Consider the following 24,467-nt stretch of genomic DNA (forward strand, 5'->3'; position numbering starts at 1 on the left):
CTCTCATGGTCCCGACAATGCTAGGGCTCGGGGTGCCTGGGAGGCTAGGGGTGGAGGTAGGTGGTGAACGTGCCTCACTGGCCCTGATCATGGGGCGCCTCATGATGTCCTTGATGGTGGGCCTTCTGCCGGGATTGATTATCAGTAATTCCAAGATGACATTGAAAATGTCGATAGAAACATGCTTAGGAATGGTGAAGTTGCCTGAGGTGACCTCGTTCCTCATGCCTGCCACAGATTTGGCTTGGAAAGGGAAGTGCCCAGCCACCATGAGAAAGAGGAGAATCCCTAAACACCACATGTCGATGGGGTACGCATCGTATTCCCCCCGTGCAAAGAGTTCTGGGGCACAATAGGGCAGAGTGCCACAGAAACCCCGCAGCTTCTGCCCAGGAGTTACTTTCACAGCGAGGCTAAAATCAATCAGCTTGGCATTCCCCCTGCAGTCCATAAGGATGTTGGTGGCTTTTATATCTCTATGGACAACTTGATTGTTATGACAGTAATTCACTGCATGCACCACCTGAGTAAATATCCTTTCAGCCTCGTACTCCGGTAGAGACCCCCGTTCCAGGATCCGCCGCAGCAGCTCTCCCTCTGAGGCATGCTCCATCACCAGGTAGGTGATCTCTTCCGTCTCGATCACGTGAAAAAGTTTGATGATATTGGGGTGGTTCATGGATTTCATAACGCTTATTTCACTGTTAAAAATCGAGTTGTACTTCTTCTTATTTCTAAGGAGTTTTACAGCCACACAGGTCACAGTGGGAACATGGAAGGCGAGTTTCACTTCAGAAAAATGTCCGTGTCCCAGAGTCCTCATCATTCTATAGTCGGTGTTGAAGGGGTCCTCCACAGAGGAGCAGGCCTCCATGTCCTGCTTCAGAGTCAGGCCCTCCTCCTTCATATGGCTAGAGACAAAAAGTTCAATGAGAAAGTTGACAGACTTAAAATCAGGCCTAGGAGAGTATTTAGAGCTATGAATTCCTACATCCAAAAGACTAGGAAAGGAAGGAAGGAAGAGGTCAGACACATTTCAGACCACCTAACTGGGTACTTAAATGCTTAGATAGACAAGAATAAAGTATGTTCCAAAGCAGTGTAGAGCAAACTATGACAGATTGATTTGACAGGAATCAACTGCAAACTGGAAGAACCAACCAAAGGATTCTAGAAACTAAGAGCCACTGATAAGAAAGGACGGTCATCCCCTAACCCTGAGCTCACCTGTACTGGGAGAGAGCAGGCACGAATAAAATTAGATGCGAGAGAAGTATATAGAACAACAGACACCTGCCAAGCCCGGCGGTGTCCGTGCTGGGCAGCCAGGCCCTGAGTCCAGGTACAACTAGCTCTGCAAAGGACCTACCGAAATTTGGTTCTTAGGATCCAGGTCAGGTGGCTCACAATTACTCCAAACCCAGCTCTAGGAGATCCTACACCACGGGCCTCTGAGGGCATCCATACACATGTTCACATGCCCACACGCAAGTGCACTCTCTGCTACTACACATCAATTACATGGTGATAATGTCTATCTAGATAATGCTACAGGTAGTTATGATCTCCCACAGAAGAGCTGCACATCAAAACTAGTTCCAAGAGTACATGCTCTTGAAATGATGGGCCAGCTCTCCAGATTACGCCATCCCCAAAAATCTTTACTTTAAAGCAAAGAGGGTCCCTTACATGAATTGGAGGAGACTTTCTGTGTACAAAATAAACATAATAAAATGATCTCAGATAGAAAAAAGAATGAACTTACTATGATGGTTCAAAATCTTCACAAATCCAGGAATGTCCTGTCACGGGTGCAGAAGTCAAATTACTCTCTAACAAGAACTTCTGCTCTGTTAAGACAAGAGGAGAGGAGAATGGTGTGAGTGTGTGAGGGAGGGACTAGAAGGAGAGTTTATGTTTATTAAACAAACATAATAAAATATTGTAGGTTAGAGAACAGAAGGCACTTACTATAGGGTGGTCAAAACAGCTTCTAAAATGCGAGTATAGTTAGTCTGTCACGGGCACAGAAGTCCAGTTGCTCTCCAACCAAGAGCTTCTGCTCTGTAAGACAGGAAGCAGGCTCAGCCAGAGCCTTAAGTGGATAGGTGTCACAATGGCTCCTTGTGGTGTCAGAGCAAGGAATGGACCAGTGATCACTAGGCACATCTTCCTGGTTCCCTCACATTCTGTCCTCAGGGACAGAAAAGCTGGTCTAGGGCAGTGGGGCAGTAGAGGCCTGAGGAAGCTGGTTACACTCCACTGTCTGTCCACAGTGATGCCCAGAGACCCACCTCTTCCTGCTAGGTCCACTGCCCATGGTCCACAGTTTGCCCAACGTGGTGCCACCTGGTTGGAACATTGTTCAAACACTTGATTCTTTGTGGGACTCTTGACACCCAAACCTTAAGGAGGACACACACACACACACACACACACTCTACATATAGAAATGATACAACTAGCTGTGTCCTGACTGAGAGTCCTTCAAGGGTCAGCTGATGGACCTTAGACAAGAGGTTGCGGTGAAAGTCAGGAAAGTCTCATAAAGGATAAATACTTGGCAGTTGGCAAAGCTAGAAAAGTGGAAGCAGGAGGATCAGTTCAAGTCCTCTTTGGCCACACAGAGATGCTGAGGCCAGCCTGTGCTACAGGAGACCCTGCCTCACCAAATACAAAAGCAATAGCAAAGAGAAGATGAGGAAGGACTGCTTTTGTTTTCTGCATGACCTAGGTTCCCAACTGCTTCAAAAGTTCAAGGTTGCTGTTACACGCGGGGCCTAGCCACAAGTGCTTGTGACAACAAAGCTTGAGGGTGGAGGGCTGATCAGCCATTTCCATGCTCCTGAAGCTAGGCTGCTGTCACCTCCCACCAAAAGTTATCAGTTTTTCACATTAAGTGGACCTCACAGCACCCACCCAAGCTGCGGGACATACGCCAGAGAAACTGGGTGGAAGTTTACAGGAGGTCACAAGGATGTTCACTCTTCAGAGAACGTGCATCACTCACTTGAGCACTGGATAGCAAGTCTAGTTAACTAAACCATCACACAATGAAAGGGAGACACAGGCACCGTTCAGCAAAGGGCACCAAAGCGCAACTTGCCAGTTCTATAATCAGATATCAGATTTTTGGAAGTCACAGACCATAGACATTCCTCTCATCACCAACACCTTGGCAAAACAGAAAGGAACCTGAAGGGCTTTGTTGCTGGACCATGAAGGTTCTGTTACCCACTGCCTTTCCACAAACATGAACAGATTAAGGTTGGACGAAGGAGTCTTATCCAAGCCTAGACTTGGAAATTTGGGTAGGCTGCCCTTGACCAAAAAGACAGGTGCTTATTTTGGGGCTTGGGGTCTGTGCAGTCCTGGGCAGATAATTCCAGCACTAGGCGGTTTTTGTTCCTGAATATGTTCTTTGAGCTGTAGGACCAGCAGAACTCAAGAGCACAGGCTCGACCCTTTGCTTCAAAATCATTATTGCCCACCCCTCCGGTGCCTGATAACACCCTAGCTTGGTGCCATAATCGCCCTCCTCAAGATAGAAGATAACCCACGAACGTACAGCTGCAGGCAGAGAGAAGGACAGAAGTAGGCTGGAGGGACAGGGCATGGCAAGTCTCACCAAGGAAAGTCCCATCCTTCCTCAAAGAACAAGCTCCTTTTAGACTTACACTTATTCTATCCCTGAATTCCTTTTCAGCTGCCCTCTTCCACAATCACCATCATAAGATCTGAGCTGACGCTTGTCTCTAGCCCCTTTGTTGGACTCATGCCTCTTGACCTGCCAGGAAGATCCTGAGATAACCAGCCTGGAGGAGCCTCTGAGCTAGAGCCCAGAGACACATTGGTGTCCTTCCTTAAGAGACCATCCCGTGTGTCCATCAGTCCTCCGTACAGGAGTTCACGGCACTTGGCCCGTACTTGTACTTGGGAAGCAAGGTGCTGAACAGCAAAGGGAAAGAGTGAAGGGCTTGGAAGGGGTGGGCAGTAGGCAGTGTCATCAGGGGAATATATTCAAAGTTCTCCATGTCCATGTACGGAAGTGTCACTGGGCGATCCATCACTCGTGTTGTGTAGTTGATATAAATACTGTGATAGCAAGATACAATCAAAGTGAGCGTGAGATAGATGAAGAATATAACGGTAAGCATAATCATGCCTGAAACCAATGAATGAATAAATAGAGGCGATTGCCACATAACCAACAGTGTTAGAGGGAAACTCAATCAGCAGAGGGTCAACTGGTCTGGTTGTCCTAGGGGAGCTGGCCAATGCTGTGATTCACCAACTCTCAAACCATTCAATCTAGCAACCAATGGCTGCCACACTCGATGGGACCAAACCCAGTCCCAGTGAGTTCTGTATGGGGCCAGGTTCCACCATTCCTCACAAGGACTCTTTGTGATATAGAGCAAGGAAGGACCTAGCCATGCCTGGGCACCAACCACATCGATTCCCCCAGTTTCTGCCCTCAAGGACAGGGAAGGCATGGTAGCAGGAAAGGCAGGTAGCAGAAGGAGTAGGGACCTGAGCCAGCCAGCCAGTTCTGTCCAGTTTTCCCTTGGTGCCAGTGACCCTCTTCCTCCTGTAAGACCCCACTTCCCCACACAATGCCACATGCCGGGGCCCAGTGTTCAAACACGTGACTCTTTGTGGTACATTTGCCATCTCAAGCAGCAGGCTCCAGAGGGTTGTTCTCCGGTGCGCTGTGGACACTGATGCCCATCCTTTAGGGCACAGGTAGCATGCTTCCCTTTTCCTCTGCTCCCTGGCACTCTAGAGGCTCTCGGCATACAAAGCTCAGCACATACACACTCATCAAGGACATCAGTCCGTTTCTCACTGGACTCAGGTGAACGAGAAATGGAGAGTGGCCTCGGGTTGAGGTTAGGATGCTGTGCTGGCTAATCACTGTTGTCAAAATGAGTACACCAGGAATTAACTGAGAGGGTGGCTCTCAGGAGTCTATGGGTTGACCCTACCTGAGACTGCTAGCAGCAGGGGATATGGAGCCTGATGTGGCACCCTCCTGCAGCCATGCAGGACTTCCAGTCAAGGGGGCCAGTGGAGGGAACTCACCCACCCACAAAGCCTTCCACCCAAAGTGTGCCCTGCCTACAGGAAATGCAGGATTAAACAGGGAGCCCAGATGGAGGGAACTGGCAACCAATGACCAACCCAACTTGAGACCGACCCTAGGGGAGAGAGAGGCAACCTTTGACTCTACTAATAATACTGTACTCTGTTTGCAGATGGGAGCCTAGCATAACTGTCTTCTGAGAGGCTTCATCCAGCAGTGAATGGAAACAAATGCAGAGACCCACAGCCAAACACTAGATGGAGTTTGGGGAATCTTGTGGAAGAGTGGGAGGAAGGAGTGAGGGAGCTGGAGGGGTCAAGGATACCACTAGAAGACCCACAGAATCAACTAAACCAGGTCCATGGGGGCTCACAGAGACTGAATCACCAACGAAAGGGGCATGCCTGGGCTGGACCTTGGCCCCCTACACATATGTAGCAGAGGTGCAGATTGTCCTTCATGTTGGTGCCCTAACAACGGGTGCCCTAACAAGGGCTGTCTCTTCCTCTGTTGCCTGCCTTTGGATCCCTTTGCCCTAGCTGCTCTGCCTTGTCTGTTGTCAGTGGGAGAGGATGCATGCATCCAACTTGATGTGCCAGGGTGAGCTGGTGCCCATGGGGGACCTCCCTTTCTCTGAGGGGAATGGGAGTGGGGAACGGTGTGAGGGCGTGTGAGGGAGGGAACAGGAGGACAGTTTATGTTTATGAAACTTACTCTACCGTGGTCTGAAATCTTCAAAAATCTAGGAATGGCTTGTCACGGGTGCAGAAGTCCAGTTACACTCTAACAAGAACTTCTGCTCTGTAAGACAAGAGGAGTGGAGAATGGTGTGAGTGTGTGAGGGAGGGACTAGAAGGAGAGTTTATGTTTATTAAACAAACATAATAAGATATTGTAGGTTAGAGAACAGAAGGCACTTACTATATGGTGGTCAAAACAGCTTCGAAAATGCGAGTATAGTTTAGTCTGTCACGGGCACAGAAGTCCAGTTGCTCTCCAACCAAGAGCTTCTGCTCTGTAAGACAGGAAGCAGGCTCAGCCAGAGCCTTAAGTGGATAGGTGTCACAATGGCTCCTTGTGGTGTCAGAGCAAGGAATGGACCAGTGATCACTAGGCACATCCCATTGGTTCCCTCACATTCTGTCCTCAGGGACAGGAATGCTGGTCTAGGGCAGTGGGGCAGTAGGGGCCTGAGGAAGCTGGTTACACACTAGTGTCTGTCCACAGTGATGCCCAGAGACCCACCTCTTCCTGTTGGGCCCACTGCCCAAGGTCTACAGTTTGCTCCACATGGTGCCACCTGGTTAGAACATTGTTCAAACACTTGATTCTTTGTTGGACTCTTGACACCCAAACCTTAAGGAGGACACACACACACACACACACACACACACTCTACATCTAGACATGGTACAACTAGCTGTGCCCTGACTGAGAGTCCTTCAAGGGTCAGCTGATGGACCTTAGACAAGAGGTTGCCGTGAAAGTCAGGAAAGTCTCATAAAGGATAAAGACATGGCAGTTGGCAAAGTTAGAAAAGTGGAGGCAGGAGGATCATTTTAAGTCCTCTTTGGCCACACAGGGATGCAGAGGCCAGCCTGTGCTACACGAGACCCTGCCTCACCAAATACAAAAGCAATAGCAAAGAGAAGATGAGGAAGGACTGCTTTTGTTTTCTGCATGACCTAGGTTCCCAACTGCTTCAAAAGTTCAAGGTTGCTGTTAAACTCGGGGCCCAGCCACAAGTGCTTGTGACAACAACGCTTGAGGGTGGAGGGCTGATCAGCCATTTCCATGCTCCTGAAGCTAGGCTGCTGTCACCTCCCACCAAAAGTCATCAGTTTTTCACATTAAGTGGACCTCACAGCACCCACCCAAGCTGCGGGACATACGCCAGAGAAACTGGGTGGAAGTTTACAGGAGGTCACAAGGATGTTCACTCTTCAGAGAACGTGCATCACTCACTTGAGCACTGGATAGCAAGTCTAGTTAACTAAACCATCACACAATGAAAGGGAGACACAGGCACCGTTCAGCAACGGGCACCAAAACGCAACTTGCCAGTTCTGTAATCAGATATCAGATTTTTGGAAGTCACAGACCATAGACATTCCTCTCATCACCAACACCTTGGCAAAACAGAAAGGAACCTGAAGGGCTTTGTTGCTGGACCATGAAGGTTCTGTTACCCACTGCCTTTCCCCAAACATGAACAGATTAAGGTTGGAGGAAGGAGTCTTATCCAAGCCTAGACTTGGAAATTTGGGTAGGCTGCCCTTGACCATAAAAAGTCCCCTGTTTCTCCAAAAAGACAGGTGCTTATTTTGGGGCTTGGGGTCTGTGCAGTCCTGGGCAGATAATTCCAGCACTAGGCGTTTTTTGTTCCTGAATATGTTCTTTGAGCTGTAGGACCAGCAGAACTCAAGAGCACAGGCTCGACCCTTTGCTTCAAAATCATTATTGCCCACCCCTCCGGTGCCTGATAACACCCTAGCTTGGTGCCATAATCGCCCTCCTCAAGATAGAAGATAACCCACGAACGTACAGCTGCAGGCAGAGAGAAGGACAGAAGTAGGCTGGAGGGACAGGGCATGGCAAGTCTCACCAAGGAAAGTCCCATCCTTCCTCAAAGAACAAGCTCCTTTTAGACTTACACTTATTCTATCCCTGAATTCCTTTTCAGCTGCCCTCTTCCACAATCACCATCACAAGATCTGAGCTGACGCTTGTCTCTAGCCCCTTTGTTGGACTCATGCCTCTTGACCTGCCAGGAAGATCCTGAGATAACCAGCCTGGAGGAGCCTCTGAGCTAGAGCCCAGAGACACATTGGTGTCCTTCCTTAAGAGACCATCCCGTGTGTCCATCAATCCTCCGTACAGGAGTTCACGGCACTTGGCCCGTACTTGTACTTGGGAAGCAAGGTGCTGAACAGCAAAGGGAAAGAGTGAGGGGCTTGGAAGGGGTGGGCAGTAGGCAGTGTCATCAGGGGAATATATTCAAAGTTCTCCATGTCCATGTACGGAAGTGTCACTGGGCGATCCAACACTCGTGTTGTGTAGTTGATATAAATACTGTGATAGCAAGATACAATCAAAGTGAGCGTGAGATAGATGAAGAATATAACGGTAAGCATATTCATGCCTGAAACCAATGAATGAATAAATAGAGGCGATTGCCACATATCCGACAGTGTTAGAGGGAAACTCAATCAGCAGAGGGTCAACTGGTCTGGTTGTCCTAGGGGAGCTGGCCAATGCTGTGATTCACCAACTCTCAAACCATTCAATCTAGCAACCAATGGCTGCCACACTCGATGGGACCAAACCCAGTCCCAGTGAGTTCTGTATGGGGCCAGGTTCCACCATTCCTTACAAGGACTCTTTGTGATATAGAGCAAGGAAGGACCTAGCCATGCCTGGGCACCAACCACATCGATTCCCCCAGTTTCTGCCCGCAAGGACAGGGAAGGCATGGTAGCAGGAAAGGCAGGTAGCAGAAGGAGTAGGGACCTGAGCCAGCCAGCCAGTTCTGTCCAGTTTTCCCTTGGTGCCAGTGACCCTCTTCCTCCTGTAAGACCCCACTTCCCCACACAATGCCACATGCCGGGGCCCAGTGTTCAAACACGTGACTCTTTGTGGTACATTTGCCATCTCAAGCAGCAGGCTCCAGAGGGTTGTTCTCCGGTGCGCTGTGGACACTGATGCCCATCCTTTAGGGCACAGGTAGCATGCTTCCCTTTTCCTCTGCTCCCTGGCACTCTAGAGGCTCTCGGCATACAAAGCTCAGCACATACACACTCATCAAGGACATCAGTCCCTTTCTCATTGGACTCAGGTGAACGAGAAATGGAGAGTGGCCTCGGGCTGAGGTTAGGATGCTGTGCTGGCTAATCACTGTTGTCAAAATGAGTACACCAGGAATTAACTGAGAGGGTGGCTCTCAGGAGTCTATGGGGTGACTCTACCTGAGACTCCTAGCAGCAGGGGATATGGAGCCTGATGTGGCACCCTCCTGCAGCCATGCAGGACTTCCAGTCAAGGGGGCCAGTGGAGGGAACTCACCCACCCACAAAGCCTTCGACCCAAAGTGTGCCCCGCCTACAGGAAATGCAGGATTAAACAGGGAGCCCAGATGGAGGGAACTGGCAACCAATGACCAACCCAACTTGAGACCGACCCTAGGGGAGAGAGAGGCAACCTTTGACTCTACTAATAATACTGTACTCTGCTTGCAGATGGGAGCCTAGCATAACTGTCTTCTGAGAGGCTTCATCCAGCAGTGAATGGAAACAAATGCAGAGACCCACAGCCAAACACTAGATGGAGTTTGGGGAATCTTGTGGAAGAGTGGGAGGAAGGAGTGAGGGAGCTGGAGGGGTCAAGGATACCACGAGAAGACCCACAGAGTCAACTAACCCGGGTCCATGACGGCTCACAGAGACTGAATCACCAACCTAAAGGGCATGCCTGGGCTGGACCTTGGCCCCCTACACATATGTAGCAGAGGTGCAGATTGTCCTTCATATTGGTGCCCTAACAACGGGTGCCCTAATAAGGGCTGTCTCTTCCTCTGTAGCTTGCCTTTGGATCCCTTTGCCCTAGCTGCTCTGCCTTGTCTGGGTGTCAGTGGGAGAGGATGCATGCAGTCCTTTTGGCAACTTGATGTGCCAGGGTGAGCTGGTGCCCATGGGGGACCTCCCTTTCTCTGAGGGGAATGGGAGTGGGGAACGGTGTGAGGGCGTGTGAGGGAGGGAACAGGAGGACAGTTTATGTTTATGAAACTTACTCTACCGTGGTCTGAAATCTTCAAAAATCTAGGAATGGCTTGTCACGGGTGCAGAAGTCCAGTTACACTCTAACAAGAACTTCTGCTCTGTAAGACAAGAGGAGTGGAGAATGGTGTGAGTGTGTGAGGGAGGGACTAGAAGGAGAGTTTATGTTTATTAAACAAACATAATAAGATATTGTAGGTTAGAGAACAGAAGGCACTTACTATATGGTGGGCAAAACAGCTTCGAAAATGCGAGTATAGTTTAGTCTGTCACGGGCACAGAAGTCCAGTTGCTCTCCAACCAAGAGCTTCTGCTCTGTAAGACAGGAAGCAGGCTCAGCCAGAGCCTTAAGTGGATAGGTGTCACAATGGCTCCTTGTGGTGTCAGAGCAAGGAATGGACCAGTGATCACTAGGCACATCCCATTGGTTCCCTCACATTCTGTCCTCAGGGACAGGAATGCTGGTCTAGGGCAGTGGGGCAGTAGGGGCCTGAGGAAGCTGGTTACACACTAGTGTCTGTCCACAGTGATGCCCAGAGACCCACCTCTTCCTGTTGGGCCCACTGCCCAAGGTCTACAGTTTGCTCCACGTGGTGCCACCTGGTTAGAACATTGTTCAAACACTTGATTCTTTGTTGGACTCTTGACACCCAAACCTTAAGGAGGACACACACACACACACACACACACACACTCTACATCTAGACATGGTACAACTAGCTGTGCCCTGACTGAGAGTCCTTCAAGGGTCAGCTGATGGACCTCAGACAAGAGGTTGCCGTGAAAGTCAGGAAAGTCTCATAAAGGATAAAGACTTGGCAGTTGGCAAAGTTAGAAAAGTGGAGGCAGGAGGATCATTTTAAGTCCTCTTTGGCCACACAGGGATGCAGAGGCCAGCCTGTGCTACAGGAGACCCTGCCTCACCAAATACAAAAGCAATAGCAAAGAGAAGATGAGGAAGGACTGCTTTTGTTTTCTGCATGACCTAGGTTCCCAACTGCTTCAAAAGTTCAAGGTTGCTGTTAAACTCGGGGCCCAGCCACAAGTGCTTGTGACAACAACGCTTGAGGGTGGAGGGCTGATCAGCCATTTCCATGCTCCTGAAGCTAGGCTGCTGTCACCTCCCACCAAAAGTCATCAGTTTTTCACATTAAGTGGACCTCACAGCACCCACCCAAGCTGCGGGACATATGCCAGAGAAACTGGGTGGAAGTTTACAGGAGGTCACAAGGATGTTCACTCTTCAGAGAATGTGCATCACTCACTTGAGCACTGGATAGCAAGTCTAGTTAACTAAACCATCACACAATGAAAGGGAGACACAGGCACCGTTCAGCAACCGGCAAAAAAGCGCAACTTGCCAGTTCTGTAATCAGATATCAGATTTTTGGAAGTCACAGACCATAGACCCTCCTCTCATCACCAACACCTTGGCAAAACAGAAAGGAACCTGAAGGGCTTTGTTGTCGGACCATGAAGGTTCTGTTACCCACTGCCTTTCCCCAAACATGAACAGATTAAGGTTGGAGGAAGGAGTCTTATCCAAGCCTAGACTTGGAAATTTGGGTAGACTGCCCTTGACCATGAAAAGTCCCCCGTTTATCCAAAAAAGACAGGTGCTTATTTTGGGGCTTGGGGTCTGTACAGTCCTTGGCAGATAATTCCAGCACTAGGCGGTTTTTGTTCCTGAATATGTTCTTTGAGCTGTAGGACCAGCAGAACTCAAGAGCACAGGCTCGACCCTTTGCTTCAAAATCATTATTGCCCTCCCCTCCACTGCCTGATAACACCCTTGCTTTGTGCCATAATCGCCCTCCTTAAGGCAGAAGATAACCTATGAATGTACTGATGCAGGCAGAGAGGAGGACAGAAGTAGGCTGGAGGGACAGGGCATGGCAAGTCTCACCAAGGAAAGTCCCATCCTTCCTCAAAGAGCAAGCTCCTTTTAGACTTATACTTATTCTATCCCTGAATTCCTTTTCAGCTGCCCTGTTCCACAATCACCATCACAAGATCTGAGCTGACGCTTGTCTCTAGCCCCTTTGTTGGACTCATACCTCTTGACCTGCCAGGTAGATCCTGAGATAACCAGCTAGGAGGAGCCTCTGTGCTAGAGCCCAGAGACCATCCCGTGTGTCCATCAGTCCTCTGGACAGGAGTCCACGGCACTTGGCCCGTACTTATACTTGGGAAGCAAGGTGCTGAACAGCAAAGGGAAAGAGTGAGGGGCTTGGAAGGGGTGGGCAGTAGGCAGTGTCATCAGGGGAATGTATTCAAAGTTCCCCGTGTCCATGTACGGAAGTGTCACTGGGCCAGTCAGTTCTGTCCAGTTTTCCCTTGGTGCCAGTGACCCTCTTCCTCCTGTAAGACCCCAGTTTATGTGCAAATATGTGAAGCTTAGTTAGTGGGTAATTCCTTTCCATATTTGATGTAAAATGGAAAATTAACTTGTTCTTTAGAATAAGCAGTGAAATACTAATAATACAGTGTCAGCGGAATCAGGGAGGAAAACGCATGCTTAGCTACTGCCAGTGTCATTTTGCCCTGGGGTTTGTGGGGTTCAGGATAGGGGCAGGAAAACCCGGATGCTCTGCTAAGTCCAACCGAACACTGTTGGATGTGGGATTTGTGAACACAGCCCTAAGATTAGTTGGGAAAACATCCCAGGATCAAACTGGTTCCGCCGAAGGCAGAGGATGGTGGCTGTGGAGCAATAGGCTAAGACTATTGAACTCCTTTGGTTTTCCTGATGAGTGAAAATGGATCCCAAAGCCTTTGTAATGGCTTTGCAACCCTCCAGGTTGCTGGCCACCATGGTTGCTGTTGGAGCCTTAAGGATTGCATTCTTGCTAAGAATCCTACAATGACTGTGTCCCCATTTTACAGATGGAAAACTGCGGCTTTTTGATGGTCATCGTTTTTTGTTTTTTGTTTTTCAAGACAGGGTTTCTCTGTGTAGCCCTGGCTGTTCTGTCGTTTACTCTGTAAACCAGGCTGATCTCAAACTCAGACAGCCACCTTTCTCTGTCTCACAAGTGAAAGATTAAAGACTTACACCACACACACAGACACACACACACACACACACACACACACACAAAAGCCAGGTGATCAAAAGACCATATAGTTCAGTTCAAAAATCGATTCAAAAATCAGAATTGTATGTAATCTTTATGGTATTAGTAGATTTCCCTGAATCTTATTGTAATTGCTGGCTCTCCATATGTAGAATGAGTTGTTTGGCATATAGAAACTGCTGACTTTATTCCTGATGGTTTAGAATTAACTTTATTATTTATGCAACTGCAAAAGGCTTAACAAAAGTAGAAACCCTCCATTATATATCACGCGGATTCGGTCTCATACCGGCTTCCAGGTCCATCGGTACAAGCAAATGAGGAAACTGATCAATTACAACACCTCAACATTTCATGAAAGACACGATGTTAAAAGTAAAAGTTAATTTTTTTTCTATAACTTGGGCAACAAGCAAAGAAATAATAAAAAATGTCCCACTTGTCCTCTGTATAACCACACTCGACTGCGTGCTGGAAATAAGCCTAGGGATACCAAAAGAGTGAAATATGGCAGATGGATGTGTTTCATTCTGCACAAATTGGAAAACAAAGGTATGTACACCGTACCATAGGTGTATACCCAGGGTTTCAACGGGCAACTGCTTTAAGTGCTGAAAAGGCTGATTGTGTAATTACACAGTTATTGGAAATAGTGGAAATTTTGGGGATACCTTCACAAGTTAAGATTGATAATGAACCTACATATATATGTAGTAAGATGAAGCAATTCTTTGCCTATTATACTATAAATCTTTATACTATAAATGATTTATAAAACTTCATACAATAAATGATTCATAAAATCTTTATCCTATAAATGATTTATAAAACTTCATACTATAAATGATTTATAAAATCTTTATATCATAGTATAAAATTATCTTTATATAACTTATACTATTGTAAAGATTTATAAATCATTTACACTATAGTATAAAGATCATTTAAATGATCTCTATATCATTTATACTATAATGATTTATAAATCATTTATACTATAGTATAAAATAAATGATGGTATAGTATAAATCATAGTATAGTATAAGTGATTTATACATCATTTATACTATAGTATATTATAAAGGATAGTATAGTATAAATTATATCATTTATACTATATATAGCATCATTTATACTATACTATCATTTATACTATATATAGTAGCATTTGTACTATACTGTCATTTAAATGATAGTATAACATAAAGGATAGTATAGTATAAATTATACCATGTATACTATATATAGTAACATTTATACCATACTATCATTTATACTAGATACTATCATTTGTACTACACTATCATTTAAATGATAGCATAGTATAAATGATAGTATAATATAAATTATACCATTTATACTATATAGAGCATCATTTATACTAGCCTACCATTTATGCTATACTATCCTTTATAGTATACTAAAGTATAAATGATTTATAAATCACTTATACTATATTATGATTTATACTATACTATCATTTATTTTATACTATAGTATAAATGATTTATAAATCTTTATAGTATGAAGGATATAGAGATCATTTAAATGATCTTTATACTATAGTGTGAATGATTTAGAAATCTTTACAATAGTATATGTTACATAAAGATCATTTTATACTATAGTATAAAGATTTTATAAATCATTTGTAGTATAAAGTTTTATAAATCATTTATAGCATAAAGATTTATAGTATAATAGGCAAAGAATTGCTTCATCTTACTACATATATATGTAGGTTCATTATCAGTCTTAATTTGTGAAGGTATCCCCAAAATTTCCACTATTTCCAATAACTGTGTAATTACACAATCAGCCTTTTCAGCACTTAAAGCAGTTGCCCGTTGAAACCCTGGGTATACACCTATGGTACGGTGTACATACCTTTGTTTTCCAATTTGTGCAGAATGAAACACATCCATCTGCCATATTCAATGTCCATCCTATGGGCTTAGAGTTGCTCAAGAGTGTTTCGGGTGTGGAAGTACATTATGGGGGCATGCTGTTGAAGATCGAGGCTATCTTCAAGGACCTTTGTCCTACATTCAAGTTCAGGGAAGCGCCAGGATGGATGGACCATACACGGTCAATCACACAGACATCTGTGTGTCTCACGATGTGATACTTGTTGCCACAGTCTAGGGAGAAAGAACACAAGAGATGAAGTCTTACCACTGTGATACTAGGATGGAAAGATAAGGCTTCCCAGAACTCTCCCCAAAGGCTGTGCAGGGATGATTAACTGTGTAAGAATATGCAAAGGGCAGAGAATTGAAGAAATGGAAGCAGGCTTAAGATCTGTCCAGCTGGTACATACACGAGTTAGGGGCTTGAGGCTGCCATGACACAGGGACACGGTGGGTTGCTCCTCCAAGAGTCTCTAGTTAGACTTGTCAGGACACCTATCACACCCTCACAGTGTGGCATGTGGTGGTGAGTGTGGGATCCAATGTGAATGGTCGCCTTGAAGGAACAAGGATAGATATGCCAGAGGTGAGTAACTAGGGCAGAATTGGTGTCAAGATAGGGCACAGCTACCACTGCAGTCACTCCAAGACTGAGTTTTCCAGGCTTTGTTCTGAGTTGGGTCTGAGGACTCAAGCAATGTAACCTGTGATGGGTTTGGCATGTGTGTGGGTTCGGGGCTCTTGCAAAAGGATGGCAGGAGGCTCCTTCTAAAAAATTCCCCTCAGGCTGTTTGTAGGCCGCAATTCTCAACCTGGGAACCCATCTTGGGGCAGGTAGGACAGGAAGACTGGAAACTATAGCACTAGGGAGAGATTAGTTACAAAGGACAGAAGGAAAAGTGAATAAAGTGAAGTGAAGTAATGCACTCACCTGGTGCTGAGGGTGGCTCAAAGGTCCCTTTTCATTGGAGTCATGTTCTTACATGAGGCGGCCTTTGTCTTAGCAGGAGGCAGGCAGCAGCAGCACAGATGTCTGAGGCCGTTCATGATTGTCTTCTTCACCTGCTTCCAGCATTGACGCCGGTTGCGGGGAAAGCTGTGTCAGTGACCTGAGGCTATCCAGGTGTGGTGTTGTCCTCGGTCACTTCCTTAGGGAGACCTGTGCCAGCATCCTGAGGCTGGCCAAGTGTGGTGTTGTCCTCGGTCTCTTGCTGATGGAGACCTGTGCCAGCATCCTGAGACTGGCCAGGTGTGGTGTTGTCCTCGGTCCCTTGCTGAGGGAGAACTGTGCCAGCATCCTGAGGCTGGCCAGGTGTGGTGTTTTCCTCCGTCTCTTGCTGAGGGAGACCTGTGCAGGCTTCCTGAGGCTGGCCAGGTGTGATGTTGTCCAAGGTCTCTTGCTGAGGGAGACCTGTGCCAGCATCTTGAGGCTGGCCAGGTGTTGTGTTGTCCTAGGTCTCTTGCTGAGGGAGACCTGTGCCAGCATCCTGAGGCTGGCCATGTGTTGTGTTTTCCTTGTTCTCTTCTTGAGGGAGACTTGTGCCAGCATCCTGAGGCTGGCCAGGTGTTGTGTTGTCCTTGGTCTCTTCTTGAGGGAGACTTGTGCCAGCATCCTCAGGCTGGCCAGGTGTTGTGATGTCCTCGGTCACTTCCTCAGGGAGACTTGTGCCAGCATCCTGAGGATGGCCAGTTGTGGTATTGTCCTCGGTCTCTTGCTGAGGGAGACCTGTGCCAGCATCCTGAGGCTGGCCAGTTATGGTGTTGTCTTTGGGCACTTCCTGAGGGAGACCTGTGCCAGCATCCTGAGGCTGGCCAGGTGTGGTGTTGTCCTCGGTCTCTTGCTGAGGGAGACCTGTGCCAGCATCCTGAGGCTGGCCAGGTGTGGTGTTGTCCTTGGTATCTTGCTAAGGGAGACCTGTGCCAGCGTCCTGGGGCTGGCCAGGTGTGATGTCGTCCAAGGTCTCTTGCTGAGGGAGACCTGTGCCAGCTTCCTGAGGCTGGCCAGGTGTGATGTCGTCCTCGGTCTCTTGCTGAGGGAGACCTGTGCCAGCTTCCTGAGGCTGGCCAGGTATGGTGTTGTCCTCGGTGTCTTGCTGAGGGCATGCTGTGCCAGCTTCCTGAGGCTGGCCAGGTGTGATGTCGTCCAAGGTCTCTTGCTGAGGGTGACCTGTGCCAGCATCGAGAGGCTGGCCAGGTGTGGTGTTGTCCTTGGTATCTTGCTAAGGGAGACCTGTGCCAGCGTCCTGGGGCTGGCCAGGTGTGATGTCGTCCTCGGTCTCTTGCTGAGGGAGACCTGTGCCAGCTTCCTGAGGCTGGCCAGGTATGGTGTTGTCCTCGGTGTCTTGCTGAGGGCATGCTGTGCCAGCTTCCTGAGGCTGGCCAGGTGTGATGTCGTCCAAGGTCTCTTGCTGAGGGTGACCTGTGCCAGCATCCAGAGGCTGGCCAGGTGTGGTGTTGTCCTTGGTATCTTGCTAAGGGAGACCTGTGCCAGCGTCCTGGGGCTGGCCAGGTGTGATGTCGTCCAAGGTCTCTTGCTGAGGGAGACCTGTGCCAGCTTCCTGAGGCTGGCCAGGTATGGTGTTGTCCTCGGTGTCTTGCTGAGGGCATGCTGTGCCAGCTTCCTGAGGCTGGCCAGGTGTGATGTCGTCCAAGGTCTCTTGCTGAGGGTGACCTGTGCCAGCATCTTGAGGCTGGCCAGGTGTGGTGTTGTCCTCGGTTTCTTGCTGAGGGAGACCTGTGCCAACATCCTGAGGCTGGCCAGGTGTGGTTTTGTCCTCGGTCTCTTGCTGAGGGAGTGCTGTGCCAGCATCCTGAGGCTGGCCAGATGTGATGTCGTCCTCGGTATCTTGCTGAGGGAGACGTGTGCCAGCATCCTGAGGCTGGCCAGGTGTGGTGTTGTCCTAGGTCTCTTGCTGAGGGAGACCTTTGCCAGCTTCCTGAGGCTGGCCAGGTGTGATGTCTTCCTCGGTCTCTTGCTGACGGAGAGCTGTTCCAGCTTCCTGAGGCTGGCCAGGTATGGTATTGTCCTTGGTCTCTTCTTGAGGGAGACTTGTGCCAGCATCCTGAGGCTGGCCAGGTGTTGTGTTGTCCTCGGACTCTTGCTGAGGGAGACCTGTGCCAGCGTCCTGAGGCTGGCTAGATATGGTGTTGTCCTCGGTCACTTCCTGAGGGAGACCTGTGCCAGCAACCTGAGGCTGGCCAGGTGTGTTATTGTCCTCGGTGTCTTGCTGAGGGAGACCTGTGCCAGCGTCCTGAGGCTGGCCAGTTATGGTGTTGTCCTCGGTCACTTCCTGAGGGAGACCTGTGCCAGCAACCTGAGGCTGGCCAGGTGTGATGTCGTCCAAGGTCTCTTGCTGAGGGAGACCTGTGCCAGCTTCCTGAGGCTGGCCAGGTGTGATGTCGTCCTCGGTCTCTTGCTGAGGGAGACAGGTGCCAGCTTCCTGAGGCTGGCAAGGTACGGTGTTGTCCTCGGTGTCTTGCTGAGGGCATGCTGTGCCAGCTTCCTGAGGCTGGCCAGGTGTGATGTCGTCCTAGGTCTCTTGCTGAGGGAGACCTGTGCCAGCATCATGAGGCTGGGCAGGTGTGGTGTTGTCCTCGTTCTCTTGCTGAGGGAGACCTGTGCCAGCATCCTGCAGCTGGCCAGGTGTGGTGTTGTCCTCGGTCTCTTGCTGAGGGAGACATGTGCCAGCTTCCTGAGGCTGGCCAGGTGTGGTGTTGTCCTCGTTCTCTTGCTCAGAAAGAACTGTGCCAGCATCCTGCGGCTGGCCAGGTGTGGTTTTGTCCTCGGTCTCTTCTTGAGGGAGACCTGTGCCAGCATCCTGAGGCTGGCCAGGTGTGGTGTTGTCCTCGGTCTCTTGCTGAGGGAGACCTGTGCCAGCGTCCTGAGGCTGGCCAGTTATGGTGTTGTCCTCGTTCACTTCCTGAGGGAGACCTGTGCCAGCATCCTGAGGCTGGCCAGCTGTGGTGTTGTCCTCGGTCTCTTGCTGATGGAGACCAGTGCCAGCATCCTGAGGCTGGCCAGGTGTTGTGTTTTCCTTGTTCTCTTCTTGAGGAAGACTTATGCCAGCATCCTGAGGCTGGCCAGGTGTTGTGTTGTCCTTGGTCTCTTCTTGAGGGAGACTTGTGCCAGCATCCTCAGGCTGGCCAGGTGTTGTGTTGTCCTCGGTCTCTTGCTGAGGGAGACCTGTGCCAGCGTCTTGAGGCTGGCTACTTATGGTGATGTCCTCGGTCACTTCCTGAGGGAGACGTGTGCCAGCATCCTGAGGAAGGCCAGTTGTGGTATTGTCCTCGGTCTCTTGCTGAGGGAGACCTGTGCCAGCATCCTGAGGCTGGCCAGTTATGGTGTTGTCTTTGGTCACTTCCTGAGGGAGACCTGTGCCAGCATCCTGAGGCTGGCCAGGTGTGGTGTTGTCCTCGGTCTCTTGCTGAGGGCGACCTGTGCCAGCGTCCTGAGGCTGGCCAGGTGTGATGTCGTCCAAGGTCTCTTGCTGAGGGAGACCTGTGCCAGCTTCATGAGGCTGGCCAGGTGTGATGTCGTCCTCGGTCTCTTGCTGAGGGAGACCTGTGCCAGCTTCCTGAGGCTGGCCAGGTATGGTGTTGTCCTCGGTGTCTTGCTGAGGGCATGCTGTGCCAGCTTCCTGAGGCTGGCCAGGTGTGATGTCGTCCAAGGTCTCTTGCTGAGGGTGACCTGTGCCAGCATCTTGAGGCTGGCCAGGTGTGGTGTTGTCCTCGGGTTCTTGCTGAGGGAGACCTGTGCCAGCATCCTGAGGCTGGCCAGGTGTGGTGTTGTCCTCGGTCTCTTGCTGAGGGAGAGCTGTGCCAGCATCCTGAGGCTGGCCAGATATGATGTCGTCCTCGGTCTCTTGCTGAGGGAGACGTGTGCCAGCATCCTGAGGCTGGCCAGGTGTGGTGTTGTCCTAGGTCTCTTGCTGAGTGAGACCTTTGCCAGCTTCCTGAGGCTGGCCAGGTGTGATGTCTTCCTAAGTCTCTTGCTGAGGGAGAGCTGTGCCAGCATCCTGAGGCTGGCCAGGTATGGTGTTGTCCTTGGTCTCTTCTTGAGGGAGACTTGTGCCAGCATCCTGAGGCTGGCCAGGTGTTGTGTTGTCCTCGGACTCTTGCTGAGGGAGACCTGTGCCAGCGTCCTGAGGCTGGCTAGATATGGTGTTGTCCTCCGTCACTTCCTGAGGGAGACATGTGCCAGCATCCTGAGGCTGGCCAGGTGTGTTATTGTCCTCGGTGTCTTGCTGATGGAGACCTGTGCCAGTGTCCTGAGGCTGGCCAGTTATGGTGTTGTCCTCGGTCACTTCCTGAGGGAGACCTGTGCCAGCATCCTGAGGCTGGACAGGTGTGGTGTTGTCCTCTTTCTCTTGCTGAGGGAGACCTGGGCCAGCATCCTGAGGCTGGCCAGGTGTGGTGTTGTCCTCGGTCTCTTGCTGAGGGAGACCTGTGCCAGCTTACTGAAGCTGGCCAGGTGTGATGTTGTCCTCGGTCTCTTGCTGAAGGAAAGCTGTGCCAGCTTCCTGAGGCCCTCCAGGTGTGGTGTCATCCTCGGTCTCTTGCTGAGTGAGACCTGTGCCAGCTTCCTGAGGCTGGCCAGGTGTGGTGTTGTCCTCGTTCTCTTCCTGAGGGAGAACAGTGCCAGCATCCTGCGACTGGCCAGGTTTGGTGTTGTCCTCGGTCTCTTCTTGAGGGAGACCTGTGCCAGTATCCTGAGGCTGGTCAGGTGTGGTGTTGTCCTCGGTCTCTTGCTGAGCGAGACCTATGCCATCCTCCTGAGGCTGGCCAGTTATGGTGTTTTCCTCGTTCACTTCCTGAGGGAGACCTGTGCCAGCATCCTGAGGCTGGCCAGCTGTGGTGTTGTCCTCGGTCTCTTGCTGAGGGAGACCTGTGCCAGCATCCTGAGGCTGGCCAGCTGTGCTGTTGTCCTCGGTTTCTTGCTGATGGAGACCTGTGCCAGCGTCCTGAGGCTGGCCAGGTGTGATGTCGTCCAAGGTCTCTTGCTGAGGGAGACCTGTGCCAGCTTCCTGAGACAGGCCAGGTGGGATGTCGTCCACGGTCTCTTGCTGAGGGAGACCTGTGCCAGCATCCTGAGGCTGGACAGGTGTGGTGTTGTCCTCGTTCTCTTGCTGAGGGAGACCTGTGCCAGCATCCTGCGGCTGGCCAGGTGTGGTGTTGTCCTCTGTCTCTTGCTGAGGGAGACATGTGCCAGCTTCCTGAGGCTGGCCAGGTGTGGTGTTGTCCTCGTTCTCTTGCTGAGAAAGAACTGTGCCAGCATCCTGCGGCTGGCCAGGTGTGGTTTTGTCCTCGGTCTCTTCTTGAGGGAGACCTGTGCCAGAATCCTGAGGCTGGCCAGGTGTGGTGTTGTCCTCGGTCTCTTGCTGAGGGAGACCTGTGCCAGCGTCCTGAGGCTGGCCAGTTATGGTGTTGTCCTCGTTCACTTCCTGAGAAAGACCTGTGCCAGCATCCTGAGGCTGGTCAGCTGTGGTGTTGTCCTCGGTCTCTTGCTGAGGGAGACCTGTGCCAGCGTCCTGAGGCTGGCCAGTTATGGTGTTGTCCTCGGTCTCTTGCTGAGGGAGAACTGTGCCAGCATCCTGGGACTGGCCATGTGTGGTGTTGTCCTCGGTCTCTTCTTGAGGGAGACCTGTGCCAGCATCCTGAGGCTGGTCAGGTGTGGTGTTGTCCTCGGTCTCTGGCTGAGCGAGACCTGTGCCATCCTCCTGAGGCTGGCCAGTTATGGTGTTGTCCTCCTTCACTTCCTGAGGGAGACCTGTGCCAGCATCCTGAGGCTGGCCAGGTGTGGTGTTGTCCTAGGTCTCTTGCTGAGGGAGACCTGTGCCAGCATCCTGAGGCTGGCCAGGTGTTGTGTTTTCCTTGTTCTCTTCTTGAGGGAGACTTATGCCAGCATCCTGAGGCTGGCCAGGTGTTGTGTTGTCCTTGGTCTCTTCTTGAGGGAGACTTGTGCCAGCATCCTCAGGCTGGCCAGGTGTTGTGTTGTCCTCGGTCTCTTGCTGAGGGAGACCTGTGCCAGCGTCTTGAGGCTGGCTACTTATGGTGATTTCCTCGGTCACTTCCTGAGGGAGACGTGTGCCAGCATCCTGAGGATGGCCAGTTGTGGTATTGTCCTCGGTCTCTTGCTGAGGGAGACCTGTGCCAGCATCCTGAGGCTGGCCAGTTATGGTGATGTCTTTGGTCACTTCCTGACGGAGACCTGTGCCAGCATCCTGAGGCTGGCCAGGTGTGGTGTTGTCCTCGGTCTCTTGCTGAGGGAGACCTGTGCCAGCATCCTGAGACTGGCCAGGTGTGGTGTTGTCCTTGGTATCTTGCTGAGGGCGACCTGTGCCAGCGTCCTGAGGCTGGCCAGGTGTGATGTCGTCCAAGGTCTCTTGCTGAGGGAGACCTGTGCCAGCTTCATGAGGCTGGCCAGGTGTGATGTCGTCCTCGGTCTCTTGCTGAGGGAGACCTGTGCCAGCTTCCTGAGGTTGGCCAGGTATGGTGTTGTCCTTGGTGTCTTGCTGAGGGCATGCTGTGCCAGCTTCCTGAGGCTGGCCAGGTGTGATGTCGTCCAAGGTCTCTTGCTGAGGGTGACCTGTGCCAGCATCTTGAGGCTGGCCATGTGTGGTGTTGTCCTCGGGTTCTTGCTGAGGGAGACCTGTGCCAGCATCCTGAGGCTGGCGAGATATGATGTCGTCCTCGGTCTCTTGCTGAGGGAGACGTGTGCCAGCATCCTGAGGCTGGCCAGGTGTGGTGTTGTCCTATGTGTCTTGCTGAGTGAGACCTTTGCCAGCTTCCTGAGGCTGGCCAGGTGTGATGTCTTCCTCGGTCTCTTGCTGAGGGAGAGCTGTGCCAGCATCCTGAGGCTGTCCAGGTATGGTGTTGTCCTTGGTCTCTTCTTGAGGGAGACTTGTGCCAGCATCCTGAGGCTGGCCAGGTGTTGTGTTGTCCTCGGACTCTTGCTGAGCGAGACCTGTGCCATCCTCCTGAGGCTGGCCAGTTACGGTGTTGTCCTCGTTCACTTCCTGAGGGAGACCTGTGCCAGCATCCTGAGGCTGGCCAGCTGTGGTGTTGTCCTCGGTCTCTTGCTGAGGGAGACCTGTGCCAGCATCCTGAGGCTGGCCTGCTGTGCTGTTGTCCTCGGTTTCTTGCTCATGGAGACCTGTGCCAGCGTCCTGAGGCTGGCCAGGTGTGATGTCGTCCAAGGTCTCTTGCTGAGGGAGACCTGTGCCAGCTTCCTGAGGCAGGCCAGGTGGGATGTCGTCCACGGTCTCTTGCTGAGGGAGACTTGTGCCAGCATCCTGAGGCTGGACAGGTGTGGTGTTTTCCTCGTTCTCTTGCTGAGGGAGACCTGTGCCAGCATCCTGAGGCTGGCCAGGTGTGGTGTCGTCCTCGGTCTCTTGCTGAGGGAGACCTGTGCCAGCTTACTGAGGCTGGCCAGGTGTGATGTCGTCCTCGGTGTCTTGCTGAGGGAGAGCTGTGCCAGCTTCCTGAGGATGGTCAGGTGTGGGGTCGTCCTCGGTCTCTTCTTGAGGGAGACCTGTGCCAGCATCCTGGGGCTGGCCAGGTGTGGTGTTGTCCTCGGTCTCTTGCTGTGGGAGACCTGTGCCAGCGTCCTGAGGCTGGCCAGGTGTGATGTCGTCCAAGGTCTCTTGCTGAGGGAGACCTGTGCCAGCATCCTGAGGCTGGCCAGGTGTGATGTTGTCCTCAGTCTCTTGCTGAGGGAGACCTGTGCCAGCTTCCTGAGATTGGCCAGGTATGGTGTTGTCCTCGGTCTCTTGCTGAGGGCATGCTGTGCCAGCTTCCTGAGGCTGGCCAGGTATGATGTCGTCCTCGGTCTCTTGCTGAGGGAGACCTGTGCCAGCATCCTGAGGCTGGGCAGGTGTGGTGTTGTCCTCGTTCTCTTGCTGAGAGAGACCTGTGCCAGCATCCTGAGGCTGGCCAGGTGTGGTGTTGTCCTCGGTCTCTTGCTGAGGGAGACCTGTGCCAGCGTCCTGAGGCTGGCTAGGTGTGGTGTCGTCCTCGGTCTCTTGCTGAGGGAGAGCTGTGCCAGCATCCTGAGGCTGGCCAGGCCTGATGTTGTCGCCCTCGTTCTCTTCCTCCTTGGTCTCTTCAGTTATGATGGTATCCTCCTTGATCTCTTTTGTTGTGATGGTATCTCGTATGATGGTGTCTGGTATGATGGTGTTTCCCTTGTTCTCTTCCTCCTTGGTCTCTTCAGTCATGGTGTCCTCCTTGATCTCTTTGTCGTGATGGTTTCTCATATGGTGTCTGGTATGATGGTGTTTGGTACGATGGTGTCTGGTGTGATGGTGTCCTCCTTGGTCAATTTTAGTGTGATGGTGTGTGGTAGCATGGTTTATTGGGGCAGGTGGGACAGGGAGATTGGAAACTATATCACTATGGGGAGAAGTTTTACTATGTGGAAAAGATCATATTTCCTGCCAAGAAACGGGAATAAAGGACAATCACTACCCAGAGGACAGTCTGTGATGTTTATGCAGGCTGGAGGAGAGAGCAAGGGATCAGTGTGCCACATAAAGCTTTAGGGCACCTCTGCACCTCAGCCAATCCCCTCTGTGGAAGACCCAGTGGAAAGGCAGCCCCTCCTGCCTGGGATTTTACCTGGACA

General features: G+C 50.7%; 1 pseudogene; it reads right to left on the reverse strand.

Annotated features, from left to right (window-relative positions):
- Positions 1 to 3: 3 nt before the first annotated feature.
- LOC132653956 (sperm motility kinase-like) lies at positions 4 to 907 on the reverse strand (annotated as a pseudogene).
- Positions 908 to 24,467: the final 23,560 nt, after the last annotated feature.

Source organism: Meriones unguiculatus, chromosome 5 (assembly GCF_030254825.1).
Source record: "Meriones unguiculatus strain TT.TT164.6M chromosome 5, Bangor_MerUng_6.1, whole genome shotgun sequence".
NCBI lineage: Eukaryota > Metazoa > Chordata > Mammalia > Rodentia > Muridae > Meriones > Meriones unguiculatus.